This window comes from Ambystoma mexicanum, chromosome 1p (genome assembly GCF_040938575.1).
Source record: "Ambystoma mexicanum isolate Mex_15411 chromosome 1p, UKY_AmexF1_1, whole genome shotgun sequence".
NCBI lineage: Eukaryota > Metazoa > Chordata > Amphibia > Caudata > Ambystomatidae > Ambystoma > Ambystoma mexicanum.
The window spans coordinates 663,292,885-663,317,927 of record NC_090921.1 but is presented as its reverse complement, the minus strand read 5'-3'; the positions used below and the strand labels follow the sequence as shown (position 1 = coordinate 663,317,927).

The window sequence follows — 25,043 nt, the reverse complement described above, 5'->3', positions numbered from 1 at the left end:
GCCACTTGCCTTAATATCTGCATGTCCCACCCATCATGGGGGAAGGCCCTCCCTACTACTCTGCGCACAGTGCCGTGCAGCTTCAGGAATGCACAACTCCGGTCGCGCACCCGCCCCACTATCCCCTACACCCCGAATATAGTAGACCGTAACCTAAAGGTAGGTCTCAGATGTTTGCCACCGTCACGCAGGCACAACTCTAACTTGACTTACCCGGATGACACTCTTGTGCCCCACAGGCCTGCCTGCGCCATGGCACCATTGTACACTGAAGCCATTCCACCTCATCTCCGCCCGAACTCATCAGACGCCCAAATCAAAATGCCCATTACTAACACTGTCGCGGAACTACCATCCACGCCTAGGCCAAGTGATGCTTACAAGCCTAATGTTGCTACTACTGTCTTTGCTGCACTTATACCTCATGTGGATTATGCACCGCCTGCTATGCCTAGTGATGCCCCCATGCCAAATGCTGATATTGTTGACACTGTTGATATTGCTGCCCTTATGCCCAATGTTGTTTCTGCATTGCCTGTTATGCCTAGTGTTGACACCACGACCAAGTCCAAAAACATATTACCCCCTATCCCTGACCCACCCACTACGCCCCCCAGACCACCCACTTCCATCACACCTCCAATGGTCCACACCCTTAGTTGCGCCCTGCTCAACGCTCGCTCCGTACCTGCCCACGCCCTCGACATCAACGACCTGATCATCAAGGACAATCTTGACCCCCTATTCCTTACAGAAACCTGGCTCAATGAAAGTTCAGGCCCGGCACTATCCCTGGCTATTCCGTCTGGGTACCCCATATTCAGGAAGGACCGCACCTCTCAGAGAGGTGGTGGCGTGGCCCTCATCGCCAGGGAAACCTTTGCTATTAGGGAAGTGGCAGGGCAACTTGACCACAATAGTGACTACCTCCCACTCAAAATTAATGTTTCTCCTAACTGCACCATATCTGTGCACATTGTCTACAGACCTCCGGGTCCTTGCACTGACTTCCATGACACCCTCATTTTCGCACTGTCCAATAACATCAAAAATACTTCCTAGGTCATACTCTTGGGTGACTTCAACCTGGGGCTCAATGACCCTAAGGACCCCCATGCCAAAACCCTCAAGAACGCCCTATCCACCCTGGGCTTTGCGCAATCTATCTCTGACTCCACCCACATCAAAGGGCGCACCCTCGACTGGATCAGTCAACATAGCTGCTCACTACTTGTCACGGAAAACACGCCCATCCCATGGTCTGACCACCATTACATTCAATTCATCCTTCGCACCAAAAAAGAGACCAACTCACCTCCCGCCCCGTGCCCAGCTACTCTCGCCAGGAGCTCCGGCCAGCTCACAGTCGAGAACTTAGCACCCTACCTCCGCAACCCAGCCTTGCAGGCCCCATTCTCCAACAACCCAGAAACCCTAGCCAACACATTCAAAGAAGTCATCACCCAAGCAGTTGACGCCGTTGCGCCACTGACCCTCAAAAAAGCCAAGAAAACCAAACACGCTAATTCATGGTTCTCCAAAGAACTCCTTGAACAACGTGCGCAGAAGAGGACTTCCCTCTCCACCTGGAAAGCTAACCCATCTGAAACTACCAAAAATGCGTTCAAAGCCATCTCTAAATCCTACAAAACCAACATCACCCTAGCTAAAGCTGCCTCCTTCAACGCTAGGATCTATGACGCCAAATCGGGGTCAAAAGAAATCTTCACCATATTCAGGGAACTGGAAAAACCATCCTCTCCTCCTCCCGCTCTCATCAAAGATGACAACTGGTGCAATAGCATTCAATCCGCAATGCTAGACAAGCTTAACACTCTTCAAACTAAAATTCGTGGCCACCAAAAAGCCCTTTCCCGCCTCATAGCTAACCTGCATAGTCAACCCACCATACCCTCCACCACTAATCCCTCTCCATCTTTTGACTTCAAAGATATTACTGAGCACGAGGTCATCGCCCTGCTCAAGTCCATCAAACCTTCCAACTGTAAGGGAGATGCTTGTCCAGCTAGTCTCATTAAAGACTCAGCACAGATCCTAGCTCCATTCCTCACAGCATTCATTAATTCATCCTTCCAGTCTGGCCACGTTCCAACTGGACTTAAGGAGGCCTGGGTACGCCCACTCCTCAAAAAACCCTCGCTGGACCCAACGATCCCGGGGAACTATCGACCTATCACCACTGTACCCTTCCCGCTGAAAATTCTGGACAAAGCAGCTTACCTGCAAGTCCAAAAGTTCCTTGAAGAAAACCGTCTCCTCGGCCTGGGGCAATCTGGCTTCCGCCCACGACACGGCACCGAAATGGCTCTCTTGGACTTAAAGAACCAAATGGACGATCTAAGAGACGCAGGGAAACCTGCTCTCCTTCTGCTCCTGGATCTATCCGCCTCCTTTGACCTGGTGGACCACAACACCTTGTGCCACCATCTAGCTACCCAAGCTAACTTTTCCCCCAAAGCTTGTGAATGGATTACCTCCTTCCTCCAAGAAAGGGCCATGAAAGTCTTCTCTGACTCAGCCTGTGACACCCCTAGCCACATCACCTGCTGTGTGCCTCAGGGCTCATGTATTGCGCCCACGCTTTACAACCTCTTCACGAGGCCACTGTTCAGCATCCTTGACTCCCTGGGCATCTCGTATACAAACTATACGGATGACACCCAGGTCCTCATCCCACTCACAGGCGATTACCTGGCAGATACTAAAACTCTTACCACCATCTACTCCACTATCCAATCATGGATGGCAGATAACTGGCTATGCCTCAATAGTGAAAAAACCGAACTCCTCCTCATAGGAGCACCTTCCACGCTGGGGAACCTCGGTGAACAGTACGCTTCCTTCACTATTGACAACATTCCCATCAAGGTCTCCAATCACGTGAAGACACTCGGAGTCTACCTAGACAACGACCTGTCAATGGATAGACAGGTCAATGCCATTGCCTCCTCCTCAGCCTATTACTCTAAAGTCCTCAACGCTGCCAGACCTTTCCTGTCACGCCAGAACTGCCTCACCATTGCTAGGGCAATAATTGGATCTAGGCTGGACTACTGTAATGCCCTACTCGTTAGGACCTCCAATAAGAACTTGGCCAAACTTCAGCTAGTTCAAAATAATGCACTTAGGGCGGCCACAGGTACCGCGAGAAAAGACCACATCTCCGAAATCAGAAGACAGGCACACTGGCTTCTGGTGAAAGAGAGGATTGTTTTCAAAACACTCGCCCTCACCCACAAATGCCTCCATGCACTTGCTCCACCCTACTTGACCCAAAGAATCACCAAGCACTCTGCCACCAGACCATTAAGAATGTGCTATTCCAACACGATTGTCACACCCAAATCACGCAAGGTGCACGCCGGTGGTGCCAGCTTTCCCACTCGGGCCGCCACCCATTGAAACACACTGCCACCTCACATCAGAATGATTGAATCCCACCAAGCCTTCCGCAAAGCTGTTAAAACCAAGCTCTTTGTATGAAACGTACCTGACGGCATTCTGTTACTGTATTACGAATATCATGCCTCACCTGCAACTATGCTTGTAATTGTGTATCCATAGGACCTCTGGTCTCATGCATATCTGCTGAATTAAGAATCCAACACTTACTTGTAACAGCGCCTCGATGTCCATGGGCTGCAAGTGCGCTATACAAATGCGAATAAATAAATAAATAAATAAATAAATAAATAACCTAAATACTTAATCCAGTGTAGATCGCATGGCTAGCGGCTGAAATACCTCCTAAACATAAGAGTTATTTCATCATACTTGTACCTCTACGCAGAAGGTGATGGTATCAAAGAAATGTTTGACTCCTGCGTACCAAAATCTTTTTGTCCACTAAGCAAAGTCAATGTGGTAGCGCATCTCCTGAGAAAGATGGAGGGGAGGGTGTACTGATCAGGCAAATACATTGTCGATAGTCGTTAGGGTTGTGTTATAGCAGCTTAGACAGGTTAGCTCAGGTGCCACGGGGTGTGTCCATTTGTGGTTCTTGCCCTATGCGTCCTGTGCATTGTTGCTGGCCTTTTGTGAGACACATCTTCCACCACACACCGATCCACCATGATCTAGAGGACAAGTTCTTCACACGGACCTACCAGGCAATCGGAATGTGGATGACATGTGCATATTGTGGAGCCACTAATGACGATGTATCGCCCTTTTCATAGGTTGCATGATGCTTTCAACACAGAATGACGGGGAGGCACTGATGCAGAGTCAAGGGGACCTGGCCAACCAGCGAATAAGCACCACAGAACACGCGCAGTCTCCTCCGCGCCCTACAATGGTGATATTTCTTAACAGGGCAGGCAGTTATACTCTGCAACCACTAGGTAATGAAGAAGGGGGAACCTGAGCCAGCTGCAACACTGACCCCCGGTGTATTTGTCCAGACCCAGCCCTCTGGCCAAGGGGCAAGTGGCGGATAAAGGAAACGTTGCCACAATTCACGACGCTGAACTGCCACCCACCACGGAGGCAGATCAATATGGCTGGGGGAACTGGAGGCCGCCAACCGTGGGATTGACACACTTGGTCAAGGAATGCACATCATGTGTACTCAGCTGCGACCCATCCTTTCTATCATTGTGTAGAATGACAAACATTCCAGGCGCAGGGCACACGTGCTCATGATGATGATGTAATTCTTGCCATTTGTCATTTCTACACAACAGCAAGGGGGTGTAGGGAGCCACAGGGGCAAACCCCTCCAAGTCAGCGTGCATGCCACCTGAGTGGACTTGGGGGAGTGGGCTATGGTTAAATTGAAGTACTCCCCACAGTCAGAATCTTGGTAGTTCCAGAGTTCTACCCAAGCCATGCATGAGATGTCGCCATGTCATGGCAGCTCATTGAGTGCCGCCACTTCACGTAGGTGTCTCACATGCAGTTATATGTTATGCTGTTTCGAGCGCAGTTGACATACAGGTTTATTGTGAATTTTGTTCTCTGAGGAAAAGACAACTGTGCATGTCTTCAGATGATGCCACTGGCACCATGGAGGGAGGTTTGATAGCCAGAAACTGCAATCATGTGCACAATGACTGAAAGCATTGGCTTCGACATGTCGTTTCAGGTGACTCTACATACTTCTGTGAATCCAGCTATGATTAATGAATTGAATGAGTCCATGTTATGTCCACGTGCTCCAACTCTTTATTGGCGTGCTCTGGCGCGCCCTAGAACCACCATGTTCAGTGGGCATTCACTCTGCTGAGAGTTGGGGTGCACGGGCCATCCAAGTTCTGCATCATAAGCTGCGTGGGTATTGTTGTCACCCTGACTGGGACGGTGGCAGTGGGTCTTTATCACTTACAGGAGAGCAATGGGGAAATGTGAAAGGCAATTCCAATGCATGCAATGGCCATTGCCTCCCCCATCTTCTGCTGGGCTTTTGCTCGCCAATCCATTACAGCAAGGTAGCCCTCAGTGTTCTGCTCATGATGTCAATGTGCAATCATGTCCTCCTGCATCTTTGCACAAACAGCATCTCTGCCCTCCCTTGTGTCTCGGCAAAATGTGTTCATAATCCTAAAGGCCTCTTCCACTTTCTTAGTGCCTTTGACAACCACTTCCACCAGTTGCATGCAATATCCTTCCATATCAGTTAGTGTGTCTTTTTGCTGTCTCCAGCTAACGTGAACATTTCCTTTCCCATGCTGCCTGCACTGGACACTGCCCAGTTGTTGTGCAGCAGTGGGTGGGATGCCACCACGCTGACCAGAATCTATTTTCTCTCCACTCTCACTGTACCTTACCGCACCTGTGGGCGTGGACTGTGTAGGCTTGGTTGAGTGTGGAACATTCACCTGCCGGTGTCAACATTTGTTTGCTAACCTGGTGTCTGTTGGCAGTGCGTGTTAGATTTGGTGTCTGCAGTCGGGATGGTGCTCTGGTGGTTAGCAGTGTTTCCCTTCCTCCTCCTGGATGTTATGCTGCCTGAGGGTGATTTGTGGCTTCTGCGCTTGGCCATCAGCACAGTGTCTCTTGGCGAGCTGATGGTTGGTTTACCAGATGAAGTTGCCCTGCATTTACAGTTGTGAAATGATATGATATGGCATTTATAACGCGCCTATACACAAGTGTTTCAAGGCGCGACGAGGCAAGAGGGGTGGGGGACAAAGGGAAGACAGACAACGATCCTACTAGGTCAGGTGTCATTCAGATTGCGCAAGTGCATGGGAAGGGGGAAAGGAAAGTGCCGGGGGAAGGGGAGGGGAAGTGCAGTACATGGGAACATGGAATAAATAAATATAAATTAAACGGGAAAGTGCAGTACATGGGAAGTGGAATAAATAAAGATAAATAAACGGCCAGCTGGTGGCAAGTGCAAGGAAGTGCAGACATAAGTGCTGGTAGATGGACTGTAGGGATACAGAACAGCGATCCCCAGGTGCAGGGGTTGCCAGGGAGGTAGTGCAGGTGGGCATTTGACAGGGCCAGGACCAGAGATCAGAAAGGGTGGCCAGGTAGCCCAGTGCAGTTACGGTCAGGAATTCAGCAAGGGAGAGGGGGAGAGAAAGCAGAAGCAAAGAGGAAGGTTTTGAGGTGCTTCCTGAACCGGAGATGGTTCTCCTCAAGTTTCAGAGAGGCAGGAAGGCTGTTCCAGAGAGAGGCCCCTTCCAAAGAGAGTGATCTGCCACCAACTCGTCGCTTGGAGAAGCGATTGACTCTGATGAGTTGGAGTTGTGAACATCAACTCATAACTCAGCCTCCTTATTTACTGGTAGTATATCTCCTTGCTGTGTCACTTCTGGCTTGGACTACTTAATGTGTCTTTGTGAACTCTCTCTCCAGAACGGAACACACTATCGTTCTTTATGAGGAAGGTATCTCTTATAGCATGTGGAAGGGTCTTCTAGAACTTGTGCTATGGCGACTGTTGTGATGCAGGATATCACCAATGTCAGGTGATGGCCTCCGTCACCTGGATAATAAAAGTGAGCTTCACTGGCACATGCGCGAGTCCCAACAACTACATCCTGTATGATTAGTAATTTAAGGGGCATTCCGGTGATCCGAGAGCACCCCTAACAACTGGCGACGAGGTGGCGCGCACCCGCTATCTGCCCCACGCCACACTATGCACAACACAGCACCATGGTCCTCGTGCATTTGTGCTCAATGACTAGCCATGGATACCGCTCCATCTCCTGCAGGAGCAGGTGAACAGGACGCCGCACTCAGCCTGGTGACAGCGACCTGCCACCCCGACCACCCCGAAGTGGCAGGAAGGAGAACCAGCACCCGTGGAAGTAAGCGGAAGGTGCGCCGTGCTGAGCGCAGTGACGCACATACTCTTGCACAGCAGCACAGTGAAGGAGGAGCCCTCCAGGCGGCATACAGGAAGTGCTACCGGCAATTGGGCGAGGAGCCTGAGAGGCAGCCCCAGCTGAGGTGGATGAACACCATGCACACAGCTGCATCCCCTGAAGGTGGGCCCAGAGTAAAAAGAGGGGGCGGGGGGCAGTGAAGTACAGCTAGTGGCCCGCCAAGGGTGCTCATGTGGCTGTGGGCCCCAAACTAGGGTTCAAATACTGCCTCGCAACTTGTCACATAGGGACAAAGTGCTAGGGTGAGCAACAGGCATAATACCCACCAGGTGCCAAGATGGATGAGGACATGGACAATGATATAATATCTTCTTCCCTGAGGACACCACCTACAGGAACCCGCACAGACAGCAGCAGGCCCTATGGCCAACACCAAGGGCAGCATCGATGTTTCACAGGGTGTCCCGCCCCCGTGTTTGAACACTAAGGCTCGGGTGGGACATGTGGGCCGAGAGGCTCGGAATGTTTTTAGACACCGCCAAGTAAACCAACGACAGGGCCATGAAAGCCATGCTGTTATTTTACGCTGGAACGCTGGAAGCAAGGTTCACCAAATCTACTAGATGCTGCAACCCAGTGATAATTCATATGCAGAGGCTAAGTGTGTTGTGCAAGCATACTTTAGGCCACTTGTCAACAGGGGCTATGAGAGGTTCCGACTGCAGCAGGCACCTCAGGAGTCCTCTGAGTAGCTGGACGCATACCTTGGCCTACTCCGGTGCCTTGCTATGGACTGTCACTTTCACGATGAAACAGATGAAATCAGGGCACAGATCATTCAACACTATGCTTCTGCAGCACTGAGGTGTCAGATCTTCAAAGAGACAGAAATACAGCTGCAGAGAATTCTGGAACTAGGCTGCATGCCTACATCCAGGGACACGAATATTGAAGAAGCATCAAAAGGGGAAGGGCCGAGTCAGCACATGCAGTGGTGGCAAGAGAGTCATCAAACCCCAAAAGATGTTTCAATAGGGCGGTGAAAAAAGGCATGCAAAACAGAGCGAGGGACAGCAAAAAGCATGTGATGTGTGTGGGTGCATGGCACCACGTGAACAAGTTTGCCCAAAGCTGGTCTCGCATGTGGACACTGTGGGAAACCCAATCACTCCGCCAGGCTGTGCAGGGAAACTTGGACGATTATCCAGTCAACGCGACCCCCACGCACGGTGCCTCGGTCATGCCAGCGACATGTCACAGTGTTAGGCGATGGCCAGAGGTCAGTCCTGTCCAGGTTGAAAGGAGCTGTGAATATTGAGGAGGCATTTTCCATTTTGGCTATATGCTTAGGTTGGTCTGGGCCAACGTAAGAAGCTGCGATGCTTTGTCTCCTTTCTGGAGACTTAAATGTCAATACTGATTGATACTGGGGTGACATTCAATGTTATGCCTGCTGCCCAATTCCGATCTCCCCACCTCGTGCCAAAGATATAACCACTGCAGATTCACATTTTCACCTATGACGGTTCCTCAACATTACCAAGTGATGGTGCTTTTCGGATGAGGCTACAGCATGAGCATGAAGCGGTCAATGCCATGTTCTATGTGACCCTGGTGGCAAATGACAATCTCTTGAGCTGCTCGACTGCGGAAGACCTAGGGCTAGTGCAGTTTGCATTTCAAGTGTACCAAATGGACATTGACTGCTGGAGAAGTTTCACCACCTATTCGCAGGGGTCGGATGACTCAATGGCCAAGAGGTGGGTTTACACATTGACAAGTTGGTGCAACCGGCGGCCCTGCACCACCACCGAATACCGTTTCACTTGCAACAGAAGGTAGAAGAAGAAATAGCCAAGCTCGAGCATAAAGACCTCATCGAGAGGGTGTTGGTTTCCACAGCCTGGGTATTGTCCATAGTGGGGGCGAACAAACCCAAATACCCGGAAGAAGTGAGGACATGTGTGGACATGAGGCTTCCTAATATGGCCATCCATAGAAAATGACCCCTCCACCCCCTTCTCACGCTAGATGATATCCTGGTGGATTTGCAGGGGGCCTGGGTGTTTTCGACTTTTGACCTTAAGGCAGAGTGCCACGAGGTCACTCTGCATGAGGACTCTAGATCCATAACCACTTTTTTGTCTGTAGCGAAAGACTGAGAGACCTCCCTTAACAGGTGGTCCCATCCCCCAATCAAGGATAAACGGCCAGCTGGTGGCAAGTGCAAGGAAGTGCAGACATAAGTGCTGGTAGATGGACTGTAGGGATACAGAACAGCGATCCCCAGGTGCAGGGGTTGCCAGGGAGGTAGTGCAGGTGGGCATTTGACAGGGCCAGGACCAGAGATCAGAAAGGGTGGCCAGGTAGCCCAGTGCAGTTACGGTCAGGAATTCAGCAAGGGAGAGGGGGAGAGAAAGCAGAAGCAAAGAGGAAGGTTTTGAGGTGCTTCCTGAACCGGAGATGGTTCTCCTCAAGTTTCAGAGAGGCAGGAAGGCTGTTCCAGAGAGAGGCCCCTTCCAAAGAGAGTGATCTGCCACCAACTCGTCGCTTGGAGAAGCGACTGACTCTGATGAGTTGGAGTTGTGAACATCAACTCATAACTCAGCCTCCTTATTTACTGGTAGTATATCTCCTTGCTGTGTCACTTCTGGCTTGGACTACTTAATGTGTCTTTGTGAACTCTCTCTCCAGAACGGAACACACTATCGTTCTTTATGAGGAAGGTATCTCTTATAGCATGTGGAAGGGTCTTCTAGAACTTGTGCTATGGCGACTGTTGTGACGCAGGATATCACCAATGTCAGGTGATGGCCTCCGTCACCTGGATAATAAAAGTGAGCTTCACTGGCACATGCGCGAGTCCCAACAACTACATCCTGTATGATTAGTAATTTAAGGGGCATTCCGGTGATCCGAGAGCACCCCTAACAACTGGCGACGAGGTGGCGCGCACCCGCTATCTGCCCCACGCCACACTATGCACAACACAGCACCATGGTCCTCGTGCATTTGTGCTCAATGACTAGCCATGGATACCGCTCCATCTCCTGCAGGAGCAGGTGAACAGGGCGCCGCACTCAGCCTGGTGACAGCGACCTGCCACCCCGACCACCCCGAAGTGGCAGGAAGGAGAACCAGCACCCGTGGAAGTAAGCGGAAGGTGCGCCGTGCTGAGCGCAGTGACGCACATACTCTTGCACAGCAGCACAGTGAAGGAGGAGCCCTCCAGGCGGCATACAGGAAGTGCTACCGGCAATTGGGCGAGGAGCCTGAGAGGCAGCCCCAGCTGAGGTGGATGAACACCATGCACACAGCTGCATCCCCTGAAGGTGGGCCCAGAGTAAAAAGAGGGGGCGGGGGGCAGTGAAGTACAGCTAGTGGCCCGCCAAGGGTGCTCATGTGGCTGTGGGCCCCAAACTAGGGTTCAAATACTGCCTCGCAACTTGTCACATAGGGACAAAGTGCTAGGGTGAGCAACAGGCATAATACCCACCAGGTGCCAAGATGGATGAGGACATGGACAATGATATAATATCTTCTTCCCTGAGGACACCACCTACAGGAACCCGCACAGACAGCAGCAGGCCCTATGGCCAACACCAAGGGCAGCATCGATGTTTCACAGGGTGTCCCGCCCCCGTGTTTGAACACTAAGGCTCGGGTGGGACATGTGGGCCGAGAGGCTCGGAATGTTTTTAGACACCGCCAAGTAAACCAACGACAGGGCCATGAAAGCCATGCTGTTATTTTACGCCGGAAGCAAGGTTCACCAAATCTACTAGATGCTGCAACCCAGTGATAATTCATATGCAGAGGCTAAGTGTGTTGTGCAAGCATACTTTAGACCACTTGTCAACAGGGGCTATGAGAGGTTCCGACTGCAGCAGGCACCTCAGGAGTCCTCTGAGTAGCTGGACGCATACCTTGGCCTACTCCGGTGCCTTGCTATGGACTGTCACTTTCACGATGAAACAGATGAAATCAGGGCACAGATCATTCAACACTATGCTTCTGCAGCACTGAGGCGTCAGATCTTCAAAGAGACAGAAATACAGCTGCAGAGAATTCTGGAACTAGGCTGCATGCCTACATCCAGGGACACGAATATTGAAGAAGCATCAAAAAGGGGAAGGGCCGAGTCAGCACATGCAGTGGTGGCAAGAGAGTCATCAAACCCCAAAAGATGTTTCAATAGGGCGGTGAAAAAAGGCATGCAAAACAGAGCGAGGGACAGCAAAAAGCATGTGATGTGTGTGGGTGCATGGCACCACGTGAACAAGTTTGCCCAAAGCTGGTCTCGCATGTGGACACTGTGGGAAACCCAATCACTCCGCCAGGCTGTGCAGGGAAACTTGGACGATTATCCAGTCAACGCGACCCCCACCCACGCTGCCTCGGTCATGCAAGCGACATGTCACAGTGTTAGGGGATGGCCAGAGGTCAGTCCTGTCCAGGTTGAAAGGAGCTGTGAATATTGAGGAGGCATTTTCCATTTTGGCTATATGCTTAGGTTGGTCTGGGCCAACGTAAGAAGCTGCGATGCTCAGTCTCCTTTCTGGAGACTTAAATGTCAATACTGATTGATACTGGGGTGACATTCAATGTTATGCCTGCTGCCCAATTCCGATCTCCCCACCTCGTGCCAAAGATATAACCACTGCAGATTCACATTTTCACCTATGACGGTTCCTCAACATTACCAAGTGATGGTGCTTTTCGGATGAGGCTACAGCATGAGCATGAAGCGGTCAATGCCATGTTCTATGTGACCCTGGTGGCAAATGACAATCTCTTGAGCTGCTCGACTGCGGAAGACCTAGGGCTAGTGCAGTTTGCATTTCAAGTGTACCAAATGGACATTGACTGCTGGAGAAGTTTCACCACCTATTCGCAGGGGTCGGATGACTCAATGGCCAAGAGGTGGGTTTACACATTGACAAGTTGGTGCAACCGGCGGCCCTGCACCACCACCGAATACCGTTTCACTTGCAACAGAAGGTAGAAGAAGAAATAGCCAAGCTCGAGCATAAAGACCTCATCGAGAGGGTGTTGGTTTCCACAGCCTGGGTATTGTCCATAGTGGGGGCGAACAAACCCAAATACCCGGAAGAAGTGAGGACATGTGTGGACATGAGGCTTCCTAATATGGCCATCCATAGAAAATGACCGCTCCACCCCCTTCTCACGCTAGATGATATCCTGGTGGATTTGCAGGGGGCCTGGGTGTTTTCGACTTTTGACCTTAAGGCAGAGTGCCACGAGGTCACTCTGCATGAGGACTCTAGATCCATAACCACTTTTTTGTCTGTAGCGAAAGACTGAGAGACCTCCCTTAACAGGTGGTCCCATCCCCCAATCAAGGAGCCCCACGACAACTCACTTAGGTTTTTAGCGCTGGCGAACAGTGACCCAAGAACCAGTCCGGGGTATAGAAAGAATATATATAACCGTGGTCTATTGTTGCAAAAAGCAAGTGTTGGCAGCTGGCGTGTCAAGCGCAATTAATTAACAAGAAATTTGGCAAATTTTCGTTAAAACCTGTCATTTTATTTTATGAGCAAAAAGCGGTACCTGCACTTATATACGGCGGAGAAAACGCATTTGGTTGCGCAGAGGACTTGTGGAAATCCCTAGAAAACATTTTTTGGTCCCGTGTTTTGCAGCTTCCAAAGGGTACATCAACAACATGTCTACGGTATGAGCTAGGGCTCATATCAATCAAAGCAAGAGTTACATGGAACCTCCTAAGTATATATAGAAAAACGATGGTCAAAACTCCGGTGCCGCAATTTGAATTGCTACACAAGTCTGACAAAGACAGAATCACTACTACTTTGTTCGACTGGAATGTCCTCTGCAAGGCTCTACTAGAGGAGTATGGCATTAATCTCTCACTGCTAATAGAGAATCCAGACATGGCTAAAATGAAAATCTGGAGAACTGACTGGATATCAACTTGTGACTTAAGAGCAAATTCAATTCTTATGTGCGAGGTACCGGGAGAAGCAAAAGCCTACGGTCAGCGACACACATATCTAACCTGCTTACCAGATCAATACTCAAGAGCTCTGTATATGCGATTCAGAATGAACTTGTTCTTAACAAAAGAACGTTTGGCTACATGGACAAAGTATGCTAACATTGATCCAGTATGCAGATTCTGTAAAAAGAGCAATGAATCGATTAAACATTTAGTCATGAGTTATCTTGCTTTTGAACACCAAAGAGAAAGACAATTTGGAAAACTGATCAACGAGCATCAATTCATGAATACAGAGGATTGGTGGAAGGCACTGTTTGAGGGGAACAACAGAGCAGTTCTATTTGCTCTAGTAAATTTCCTTCGATTGCTGAAAAGTAATTTAGACATGGAGAATGAGAAACTGGGTTTACGTAATTAAGAAAACTGTTACGGAGTAGGAACCTGGTTTGTGTGTGTGAAATTAAAATGTTTCAGATTGATGAAGGAAACTAGGAATTGAAAGGAGAGACTGGAAGATTGCAATGTGTTGTTATTTTAAAGGTTTGAATAAACCAAATAAAATTAAAAAAAAAAATATATATATATATATATATATATTTATTCATGTTATAAACTCAATTAATATTAATTTTACTTAATTACACATGCCACCTTCACTGTGGCAGAAAACAAAGCTTCAATCACAAAACACACTTTTTAGGACGCATCTTTCGAACACACTTCTTCTGCATTTACCGTTGTCTCACAAACATGGAACAAAGGCTAAATAAACGGTTCAACACATTTGTTCCACAAACACCTTTTTTCACATTAAAGAATACTTAGTAACATGAGAATAAACATCAGCACTTCTTGCTAAGGGTATACATTTAAATCACATACATATATTGATTTTGAAAGCAATCTTACAGCAACATTTGTTAGGTTAATTTCCCAGCTCGCTTGAAATTGCTTGTTGATTTGGAAACATAGATTTGAATAAATGCATGTGACAAATAGCACCGTGTTTCCTTTTCACCAAAAAGCAGTGCAAAATCCTTCTACTATCAGGGTCACTTACTGACTCTCAAGAGAGAGTGTATATTGTTCACTGGAAATTACACTAGTTTCACTTTGCAAAACACTTCTCCCCCCAGTACCAAAACCTGTGTAGCAGTGATATGCAACACCCCTCTGTTTAAAGGTCAGGTCTAGGGAGTGGGGACAGTTTAGGAATTTCATTTTGGGGCCTAGGGCTCCCCATTTGTTTCAAACACTGTTTAACGAGTGGTAACAATGGAGATTTTTGTTTCAGGATGAGTATACCTTTTATTTAAAAGCAAGTTTCGGGAAGTGGTTTCAGTTGGGAACTTTGTTTTAGGAACAAGTATCTTTGTTTGAAAGGCAGGGTTTGGGAATGCAACACACACTTTTTTTGTTTTAAAGGCAAGGTGTGGGAAGGATGTCAGTTATCAATTCTGTTTTTGGGACATATATATCGTTTGTTTAAAAACAAGTTTTGGGAAGGGGTCTAAGGGGTATCAATTGGGCATTTCCTTTTAGGGAAGGACACCCCTTTTCATCAGGGAAGTCAGAGGTGAACAGGAAAAATCAAGGCACCCCAATTACTTTAAATTACTATCTGGTATTTTCCTTCTAGGAAGAATGCTGGAGGCTTCAAACTCACCCAAACACCCCCTGCGTCAATCTATTTGGGAATTAATTAAATTAATCTTCAGTCAAATGTACTAAGGGTCTATACAATTTGACCCCCGACCCACTATTAAGTTAAGAAAATTAAGGCACACAGATCTCCCTGCACTCCATGTTCCATGAGTGAAGTGAAGAGGAGAGATATACACCTTATATGATTTACTTTTGATTGATTTATGATTTACTTTTTCCCCCCATGGCAATCTTTCCTCAAAAAGTCCCTACATGGCAAAATGTTGCAATTTACCAATAAATGCCATGATATATATATATTATTATTCCCCTCCTCATGACAGATTGGTAGGGGTCACTCTCGCATCAGCAATTGATTGCATGGTGTGCTATGGATTTCTTCCCTTTATTTGAAGACTAAGATAGTTAGGAGTGTGAAACATCATAACCAGAACTCCCATTTGATAATTCCTTAGCTCCTCAAATTTCAGATTTCTACAATTTCTGGGGCAGCTAGAAACACACTTTCACTTATAACTTGAGTCCCAAAAATTGCATGTGTATTATCTTTAAAATGACACCACCCACAAATCTGTAACTATTATGCTCTCAAAGTTAATGCATAAAAATACTTTTTCAATGAAAGTCAATGACCATATATGTATGCATATAAACAACAGTTGTATGTTTGGTCCCTGGCCTCATTCCCTGACACTATGTGGTTGAGTCATGTGCATTCGGTTTGTTGTTTTAGGCCAGTCACAACTTTAAGTGAAGCACTGCTGTTCATATTGGTCACTTCACAAATATATATTTTTATCTAGCTGCTATCTGTTTTCTAGTTGTGCTGGAAAATGGGGTTTTTGTCACCTAAAAGGAAAGATATTCACATGGCTTTGAATTTAGCCTGCAAGGACCACTTACTTAGCATTTTGATGTTTGACAGTTTTAATGACATTGCTGCATTTATCTCTCAGACAACACTGTGCTTTTGATTTTAAAATCTTTCTTATGTCATCTGTTGAAGCACACATCTTTGGATTTGCTAGGCATCTTTAGCAGGATTGCAATTTGAAGATTAGCTTTTCACTCTGCGAGTGTGTACCTCCTTCAGGTGCCTGCATTTCGCATAGGATGCTTAACTTGACCTTTCCTTTTGTGTGCTGGGGCTATCATTAAAGCACACACCTTTCTCCTTCCAGGTGTCCCTGGGGTCCTCCTCGGACTCCCCTATTGCCCCCATGCTGGAAGTGAAGGAAGCTAGCTATCTAGAAATTGGAAGAAAAGAGAGGTTCTGTACTTTTTACATAACATATTTCCCCAGAAGATAGAATATAGCATCTGAGGAAAAGAGCATTCCATATAAATAGACATAACATTTCAAAACATAAACATGACACATTTTTTCTTAACATTTACAAAGTAGATTAATTAAACTACTCACCTATTATAAGTCTCCTTCTGGGGTTTTCATCCTTTCCTTTCACTCCTTGGAAGGTCCCTCTACTCAAATTTCATGGGGATCCTCAGTTAGTCATAAAGCTTGTCTGGGATGACAGCTTTTCATCTGATTGATGTGGACCCATTTCTCCTCTGTCTGTTCTCCTCTCGGGATGCACATCTTGTAGGCAACAGGTGATATTGTATCTACAGTTTCAAAGGTACCACGCCAAGATGGAAGCAATTTCTGCTCTTTGATCTGATTCCTCTGAAAGTTGTACAGGTAAACCTTGTCACGTACATCGTATTATTTCTTTATTCTCTTGAGATCATAATATGTCTCCATCAGTTCAGCCAACTTATCTAAATTGCGCTGAGCATAAGCAAAAGTGCTCTGGAGGTGCGTCCTTACATCTCCGATGAACTCATGAGTGGTAACAGATTCATCAGTGTCTGCTCCTGAGTTCTGTGGAGCAGATGTTGAGGTAACGTACATTTTCATCCAGCCATAAGCTGAAATGGAGACATTTTAGCTGCAGAAGATGGTGTAGACATAATGGCGAACAGGGCAACCGGTAATCGGATGTCCCAACTGGGTCCAGAGTTTGCCACAAACTTCTTTAAGATGCTCACAATTGTCTTATTGCCTCTCTCTATCCCCCACTCGAGGCTGGGTGGTAGGCATTGTGGAGTTTTCTTTTTAATCCGAGGATCTTCCACATCTTCACCATCACCTCACTGGTAAAATGACTTCCTCGGTCCGACTCAGTCGTTTGCAGGAGGATGAAATGAGAGAAGATGTGGTTGATCATTAGGGCGGCAGCTGTCTCTGCCTTACAATTTGGGACTGGAAGACATTGCACCCACTTTGTGAAGAAACATGTTACAGTCAACATGTACTTGTTTCCTCTAGAGGAGCAAGTCACTGGCCCGATGAAATCGACTTGCAAATCGGAGGCAGGACTCTTTGTGTGAGTGAACTGGGTTGAAATTTAGCACACACAAGAACACAAGACACCCCTTTAGGCAAATGTCAAGGTCCTGGCCAAAGTGGGCCAGAAGGCAACCTGGCGCAGGATTTCTAATGTCGTATTAAACCCATGATGACGGGCAGTGGCTGTGCCATGGGCATGGTTAAACATCAGGCTTCGGAATGAGGTGTGTACCACCCACTTGTCACATTCAGATATGGTTCGCTCTCCATATCAACAAACCATCTTGGATCCAGAACATCTTGGAAAATCTCATCAACACTTGGAGATCCTCTTTACCGGCATAATCATATTCGGTTAGAGGAAAACTCACAGGGTCTTCAATGTGTCGAAAGAAGTTTATGATAATTGGGTCCTTTTTCTGTGCCATGATCAAATCTGCATCTGGGGCATCTTTACTCCACTGGGAAGTCAAGGGTTCACTGGTGGAACGAGTTTGTGACCTAATGATGGCAGCAACTTGGGTTTCACCCAGCAGGGATTCAGTTTCTATGAAATCTCCTGGCAGAGCTCTGGTTTTGGCCATCTGGTCAGCAAGGTAATTTCCAGTCTTATCTGGCCCCTCTATTTTGGAATTACCTCTTATCTTCTTCTAATAGATGGTTATCACATTAGAGTAGGGCTGTACCGAACTTCGGCTTCGAGTCCCTATTCTGCCGAAGTTCGGCTGAAATACAGCTATCCGGCTTCAGCAGAATAGTTTCTGTTTAGGGACTCGAAGCCGAAGTCCACTTTCTATGATTAGCTGCCCTCTCCCTGTTTGGGAGATGACAGCCAATCATAGAAAGTTTGACAGTGTTCAGGCTGCAGAAGCCAAACAAGCTGTTTGCCTGTTGGCTTCTGCAGTCTGACCACAGAGGAACCAGCCTAACGTGTTGAAATAGGAAGCGAGGGAAGGGAACAGTTCTTCCCTTCCCTCACTTCCTATGCCAACAGATGGGCTCCAGCAGATGCCAGCACCCAACCCAGAGAAATCACCAGGTAAGTGACCCCCCCGCCACCCCCTCTCATCACGGTGAGGCCGCGGGGGTGCCCTGCACCCCCGCAGTCTCACCGCAGTAATTGCAGGTATGCTGGTCGGAACCCCCGCAGCCTCACCGCAATAATGTTGTGTTTGTTGGGCCACCGGGCCAAAGCCGGTGGCCCGACATTGTATTGCATAGGGGGGCCGCGGCCCCCCCAGAGTTATGAGGCCGCCGGGGCACTTTGCTGACCCCGGCGGCCTCGATTCCTAATGTGCCCCCCATGCTCCCTCACCACGGTGAGGCCGCGGGGGTGCCCTGCACCCCCACGGTCTCACCGCAGTAATTGCAGGTATGCTGGTTGGGCCACGGGTGCAAAGCCGGTGGCCCGACATTTATTTTGCATTGGGGGGCCGTTCCTACAGGAGCGCCCCCCCCCAGACTCATGAGGCCGCCGGGGCACTGAAGCCACCCCGGCGGCCTCACTTTGAAATGTTCCCCCTCATCACGGTGAGGCAGCAGGGGTGCCATTTGCCCCCCCACCCGCAATGTTCTCCAATGTTCCCCCCACCCCCACAGTTGTCCAGCAATGTACTCCCATTTACCCCCACCCCTCAATTGTCCCATGATGATCTCCCATGTTACCGCCCACCCCCACTGTTGTCCTGCAATGTTCTGCCATTTACCCCCACCCCCACTGTTGTCCCGCAATGTTCTCCCATGTTCCCCCACCCCCACATTTGTCCCGCAATGTACTCCCATTTACCCCCACCCCTCAATTGTCCCATGATGATCTCCCATGTTCCCGCCCACCCCCACTGTTGTCCCGCAATGTTCTGCCATTTACCCCACCCCCACTGTTGTCCCGCAATGTTCTCCCATGTTCCCCCACCCCCTCCATTGTGCCATGATGTCCCTGCTGGGGCAGCCCCCAGGGTTGCTTTTAGCCTTGCCCTCCATAGAGTTCTGTGTCTGAAATATTTTATGAGTGGATCTCAGTCCCGCTGGCTGTGATGGGACTTCTGCGTCCCAAAGAGTCTCATAGTTTGTTCCTTTTAGGCCATAGTTTCTTGATCTTATGATCCAGTTGTCCTGGGCCATGTATTTGTTCTTGTAGACTTGTTGTGACAAAATGTGATGAGTAGAAAAATTGTGCATTTTCTTAATCCTGCAACACTTGTCTAGCAGTAACATCATCCTTTTCTTTACTTTAGTTATACCACAGCCCAGAAAAGACACAGCACCTACCAAGGAAGCTCACCCCTGAGACGGACTTACACCACCTTGATGCAGATGCCTGCTTAGTGCCTACAATCCTGGTGAGTACTATGGGGGTTTTACTATTCAGGGGAAGCTTGCGGTGGGAGGTTAACACTCATATGCCTGATTAAATGAAAGACTGCTATATTATACTTGCTGCCGTCAATGGATGTACATAATGACACCAACTCCTGGCAATTTCAAGTGAGGTTTTTGTCGTTCATATTTCGGTTTTTTACATAGTTATTTTTGATAAAAGGTTTTTTCAAAAACTTTTTTAAAGGGAACCCCGGTACCACTTCAGAGCCCAGAGCCATCATGCAGTACTGCCCTGCCAAAAAATTAAGTTTGACTTTTGCTTTACATTTCTTTGTCACCAGTAGGAGCTTCTGATTTACCTAAAGGCCCACAAGCAACAGCTAGGAGACGTGCCCAGCAGAAACCCTATCCCTCAGAGCTGCAGAACCCCCTTCGTTGTCGGCATGAGTAGCACCAAGGAGAAAACCAGCCCTGTGTGGGATTACTTTACTATAAAAATGGACGATAACTCCAAGGCAGTGTGTTCTGTGTGCCTTGCGGTTTTGTCTCGTGGATCTGCAAACTCGAGACAGTGCAGCACATCAGCTGCAGTGCAGCAGTGCAGCATGACCGACCATCTGCGATCCAAACATCACAATGAATATGTCCAATATGAAAGGAAAAAAGAGGCAGTTGTTGGGAGAATCAATAGCAATGTGTCTCCCGCAAAGTGCAAGAGGGCATTGTCACAGCTGTCCATTAAAGTTTGTCTGGACAAAAAACAAGCGTGGCCTCTGGACAGCCCTTCCGCACATGCAGTGCATTGCAGTATTGGCGAAATGATAGCGCTAGACTTGCAACCATTTTCTGTTGTTGAGGATGTCGGTTTTGTGCGTTTACTCCATAAATTGGAGCCTAGGTACAAGGTTCCATCACGTAAATATTTTTCAACACGCATCATCCCCGACCTCTATGAGAAAGTGAGCCAGTTTATTGCTTCAGAGGTTCAGAGGGCTGAGAAAATTGCATTTACTGTGGACATTTGGACATCTGATAACACTGTGAAATCTTTAATGAGCTTAACAGGGCATTGGCTGGCCAGCAACATGAAAAGGCATGGAGTTTTGTTGCAGTGCGAGGCTTTTGGCGGAAGCCATACTGGTGCCAAAATAGGATTAGCATTTCAAGAAATGCTAGAAAGGTGGCAAATTAGCCATTCCAAAGTGCACGTCATTCTTCGGGATAATGCCGCTAACATGTGCAAGGCCTTCAGAGAAGCAGACCTAGCTAGTGTGGGGTGTTTTGCTCACACCCTACAGCTTTGCATCCATGGTGGCCTTTTTGTGCAAAGATCTGTGTCAGACATGATGGCACATGCAAGGAAACTTGTAGGCCACTTCAAACATTCTAGTTCGGCGATGTCCCGCCTGCACGCACTGCAAAAAGATCTAGGGCTGCCTGAATTGCAGTTGATTCAAGATGTATCTACACGGTGGAACTCGTCCTTTTTGATGCTGGGGCGACTGGTGGGGCAGAGGCGGCCAGTAAGTTTGTACTGTGCGGAGGATGATAAAGTGTCAAATCTTTCTGCCTGCCAGTGGCTTTTGGCAGAAAATGTTTTATCTTTGTTGGCACCCTTTGCAGAGCTCACAAAGGAGATTTGCTCTCATGCATCAAGCATCTCCTTGGTTGTTCCTGCTGTGAAAGCTTTAAGGGCCTACCTGAGCTCTGGCGAGGTTAGGGACACTGGTGTGAGGCTAGTGAAAGCAGAGTTATTGAAGGCTGTAGAGGCAAGATTCAAAGACATTGAGGCTATATCTATCTACTGTGTGGCAACAGGCATCGATCCGCGGTTCAAATTAACATTTTTCAGCAATGATGTTGTGGCCAACAATGTGAAATGTTCTATGCACTCTACTGCCTTAGCCCTCTGTGAGCAGTCCTCCCCTCCTGAGGGGCAACCTGCAGACCCTGACCCACAAGAGGATGAGCCACCACCCAAGAAGAGCGTTCCACCATGTGGCATATGGGCATTCTAGGACAGTGTTGTTGAGCAGTCCACGGCTGGTGTGAGTCAGTCCATAAGTTCCCTGGACACTGAGCTCACTGTCTTTTTGAGAGAGCCGCTGCTCCCTAAAACTGCAAACCCGCTGGAGTGGTGGGACATGAACAGTGTTCGGTTTCCAGGGTTGGCAAAAGTTGCGCGTGTGTACTTGGCACCTCCTCCTACCAGTGTGGACAGCGAGAGAGTGTTCAGTTCAGCTGGAGATATTTATTCCGAACACAGAAGTAGCCTCTTAGCTGAAAATGTTGAAAGGCTTGTTTTCCTAAAATACAACCTTCCCCGTACAGGTTACTCTTACTAAGAGTGAGGGCTTTTCCAGTAACTTTTGTTTTTTTTCTTTGTCTTTTCTCATAAGCTTACAGAGATGTGTCCAATTAACAAATATGTACCCATGCAATAGAATGCCTCCTTAGTTTATTCATTGAAATGCTGATTTTTTATGCCTTAGAATATGTTTGCCTAAAAAAAAAAAACTATTCGGCTCACTATTCAGCTCCGGCCGAATAGTTGACAAACTATTCGGTATCCGGCCGAATACTAAATATGCTATTCGGTACAGCCCTACATTAGAGGTCACCAGATTATCAATTGACTGGATCAGTTTGGCATGCTTTAGTGGTTTATTGTTGGCCCAAAGCATGCCTCGAGTCTTCCAGCTAACCAGGTGCTCTACAAACCAATTCCTGACATAATCGGAGTCAGTGATTATGATTAGTTCACTGAGTTGGTGGTGGACTGCAGTGAAGATGGCTTGATGAACAGCCATCAACTTTGCAACCTGACTTCTTCTGGGTCCTTTTTTGTAAGGGTTCCGGGGTATTGTTCACCGAGGCATTCCCGATGCCAGTCACTAGTTCGTTTTCTCCATGATTTTCAATAGGGTAGGAGCACCCATCCACATAAACTATGGTTATCCCCTGGCACATGTCTTCTTCATAGACCCAGGGACGTCATTTCACCAAAATGCCAGGGGTAGCGGAAGTGACATCACACGAGCCTTGACCTCTGATGACATCACAGGAAGTGGTTGTTGACCCAGCCCCAAAGTGATGGAACGCGACCTTTCATCCCTTGACAAAACAGGAACTGGCATCACATAGCATTGTTGCTAAGCACACTACAAAAATATGGTTACAATATCACTATAATGGGATATACATTGCATACAAGAATGGATTGCCATATGTATCGCTAAAATCAGTGTGTATAGGCCCATATTACCGAATTACTGTGAATGCAAGCAGACGTCCATGGCCAAATGATAATGATGTGCTATTATATAGCACTTACGCTTAAGCGCGTTATATAGAACACATATACATACAATATCACCCAACCTGTGTTGATACTCATTTATCGACCTCAGAAGGATGAAAGGCTGAGTTGAGGTGTTTAAGAACAGACTAAATCAGTGACTCACCCCCAGAAGTGTGCCTGAAATAAACTTTTAATGAGTCTAGCCATTATTGTATAGAATTCCAGAAAGACAAATTATTTGGTATTCCTATTCTTTCTCATTTAGGGTCACTGCTGAAAGTGTTAGACTTGTGCAAACCCTGTTCTTTAAAAAAAAATGTTTTAATGAGGCCTGAACAAGAAAGCCAGCCACTCCAGAAGCAAAGAGCCACATGGCGCTAGCCACAGCCCAGTATTAGCATAAAGAAAAAAAAAAAAAAAGGTTTGTTCTTTTTTGCCCATTTCTTTTTAGGTGTAGCAAGGGAGACAACAGGGGTAGCAAGGGAGACCATCAGGGGTCACAGTTATGACCCCTGGTAACCCCTAAATGACGTCCCTGCATAGACCTTGAGCGGGGAAGTTAAGTATGCCTCCATATTGTTGTTGGTCATTAGCCTTTCGTCCTTGCGACAGTTTTCCTGAGCACAGTCATGCTAGTCTGCCAATCCTTGAGCTAGGAGACTCTTCTTGCTTTGGCCATATCTGACCTCCACAGGAAAGCCTTGTATGGACATGATCCAGGAAGTAATTATGGAATTACTGGCATTCCTCGCCCGGATTTTGTCACTTTGTAAATATTGGAAGGGTTGGTGAGGAGTCGCGACAATGATGTGCTCCCCCTGGTTAAATGGGAAATCATTTTTCAACGCCCACTCCATTGCCAGGAGTGCCTTCTTGCAGTCATTGATTTTTTTTCTCCACAGAGTACAAAGTCGTGCTCGCGTATGAGTTTACTTTGTTGACCTTGTCGTACTTTTGGTACAACACTGCTGTTAGTCAAGTTTCTGAGAACCCTGTCTCCAACAAGTACTCCTTGTTCTTGATGGGGTAAATCAAACAAGGAGCTTGGGGAAAGACTTCTTTTCAGTTGTTTAACTGCCTCGGCTTGTTCCAGACCCCACTCCCACTTGACTCCAGCCTTTAATAAATGGACCAAGGCTCAAGTGCCCTCTGCCTAGTCTTCAATGAACCTTTGACTATAATTATTGAGTCCAAGAAGGCTTCTTAATTCTCACAGAGTAGTAGGGTCTTTCTCTTTCATTAAGACTTCCACCTTCTTAGCCTGGGGATTAAGACCTTCAAGGGTGATCTTGTGCCCTAAGAAGTTCACTCGGGTCTTACACCACTGCGCCTTCTGAAAGGACGGTTTTGCTCTGGCTTTCTGCAACTGGGTTAGAAGATAGCAGATTTCTGCTATATGTTCCCCCACAGTTGAGCTCTTGATCAGAACATCATCTTCATTGGCCAGGTTTCCCCTTTTGCCCCAAGTCAGGTATGGCCTTATGTAAAAAGGTGTTGAGAAGTCATTGCCAGAGTTTACGTATCCAAAGGGGGTTCTGGTCCACATTTATTGATGCCCCGAAGGTAAAGGCAAGCTTGTACTGGTCTTCCCTACTCACGGGTACTGTCCAGTAGCTGTTGGTCGAATCAATGGTGGTGTACACCTTTGACCCTTGAATCTGTGCCAGCCCCTGATCAATATAGGGAAGTGGCCATCTTGACATTTGGACCCGTTTGTTCAACTCCCTCAGGTCCGCACATAGTCTCCATTCTCTGTTTGGTTTCAGTATCCCCAATACCGGGTTGTTGTAGGTACTATGGATTGGACAAATTATCCCACGAGATTCTAAGTTCTTAGTCATCTTTGTGAGTGACTCCATGGAGATGAGAGGTAACCAGCATTGTTTAACAAATGCAGCAAACATCTCGAGGGCCGTGGGTATGGTAGACCTGGCTCAGCTTTTGTCTCTGCTTCTCGGTCTCACAGCCATCAGCAAGAATGATCCGTTCTTCATACATCTACGTAAAACCTGGAAAGACCTTCGGCTTGGCAATTTCAGCTGTATCCTCCAGTTGGATGGAGAGATTTCTTTTTATGATGTTAACCTGGGCAGGAGGATCCAGGGATTCAAGGTA

The 25,043-nt window shown here is 47.6% G+C and overlaps 1 long non-coding RNA gene across 1 annotated transcript in view; it reads left to right on the top strand.

Annotated features, from left to right (window-relative positions):
- The window catches only part of LOC138578816 (uncharacterized), a 242,710-nt gene that overhangs the window by 91 nt on the left and 217,576 nt on the right, over positions 1–25,043 (top strand). Inside the window, exon 2 of the long non-coding RNA XR_011303998.1 lies at positions 19,543–19,647. This is a non-coding gene — a long non-coding RNA (uncharacterized lncRNA). The remainder of the gene's footprint in view (positions 1–19,542; positions 19,648–25,043) is intronic.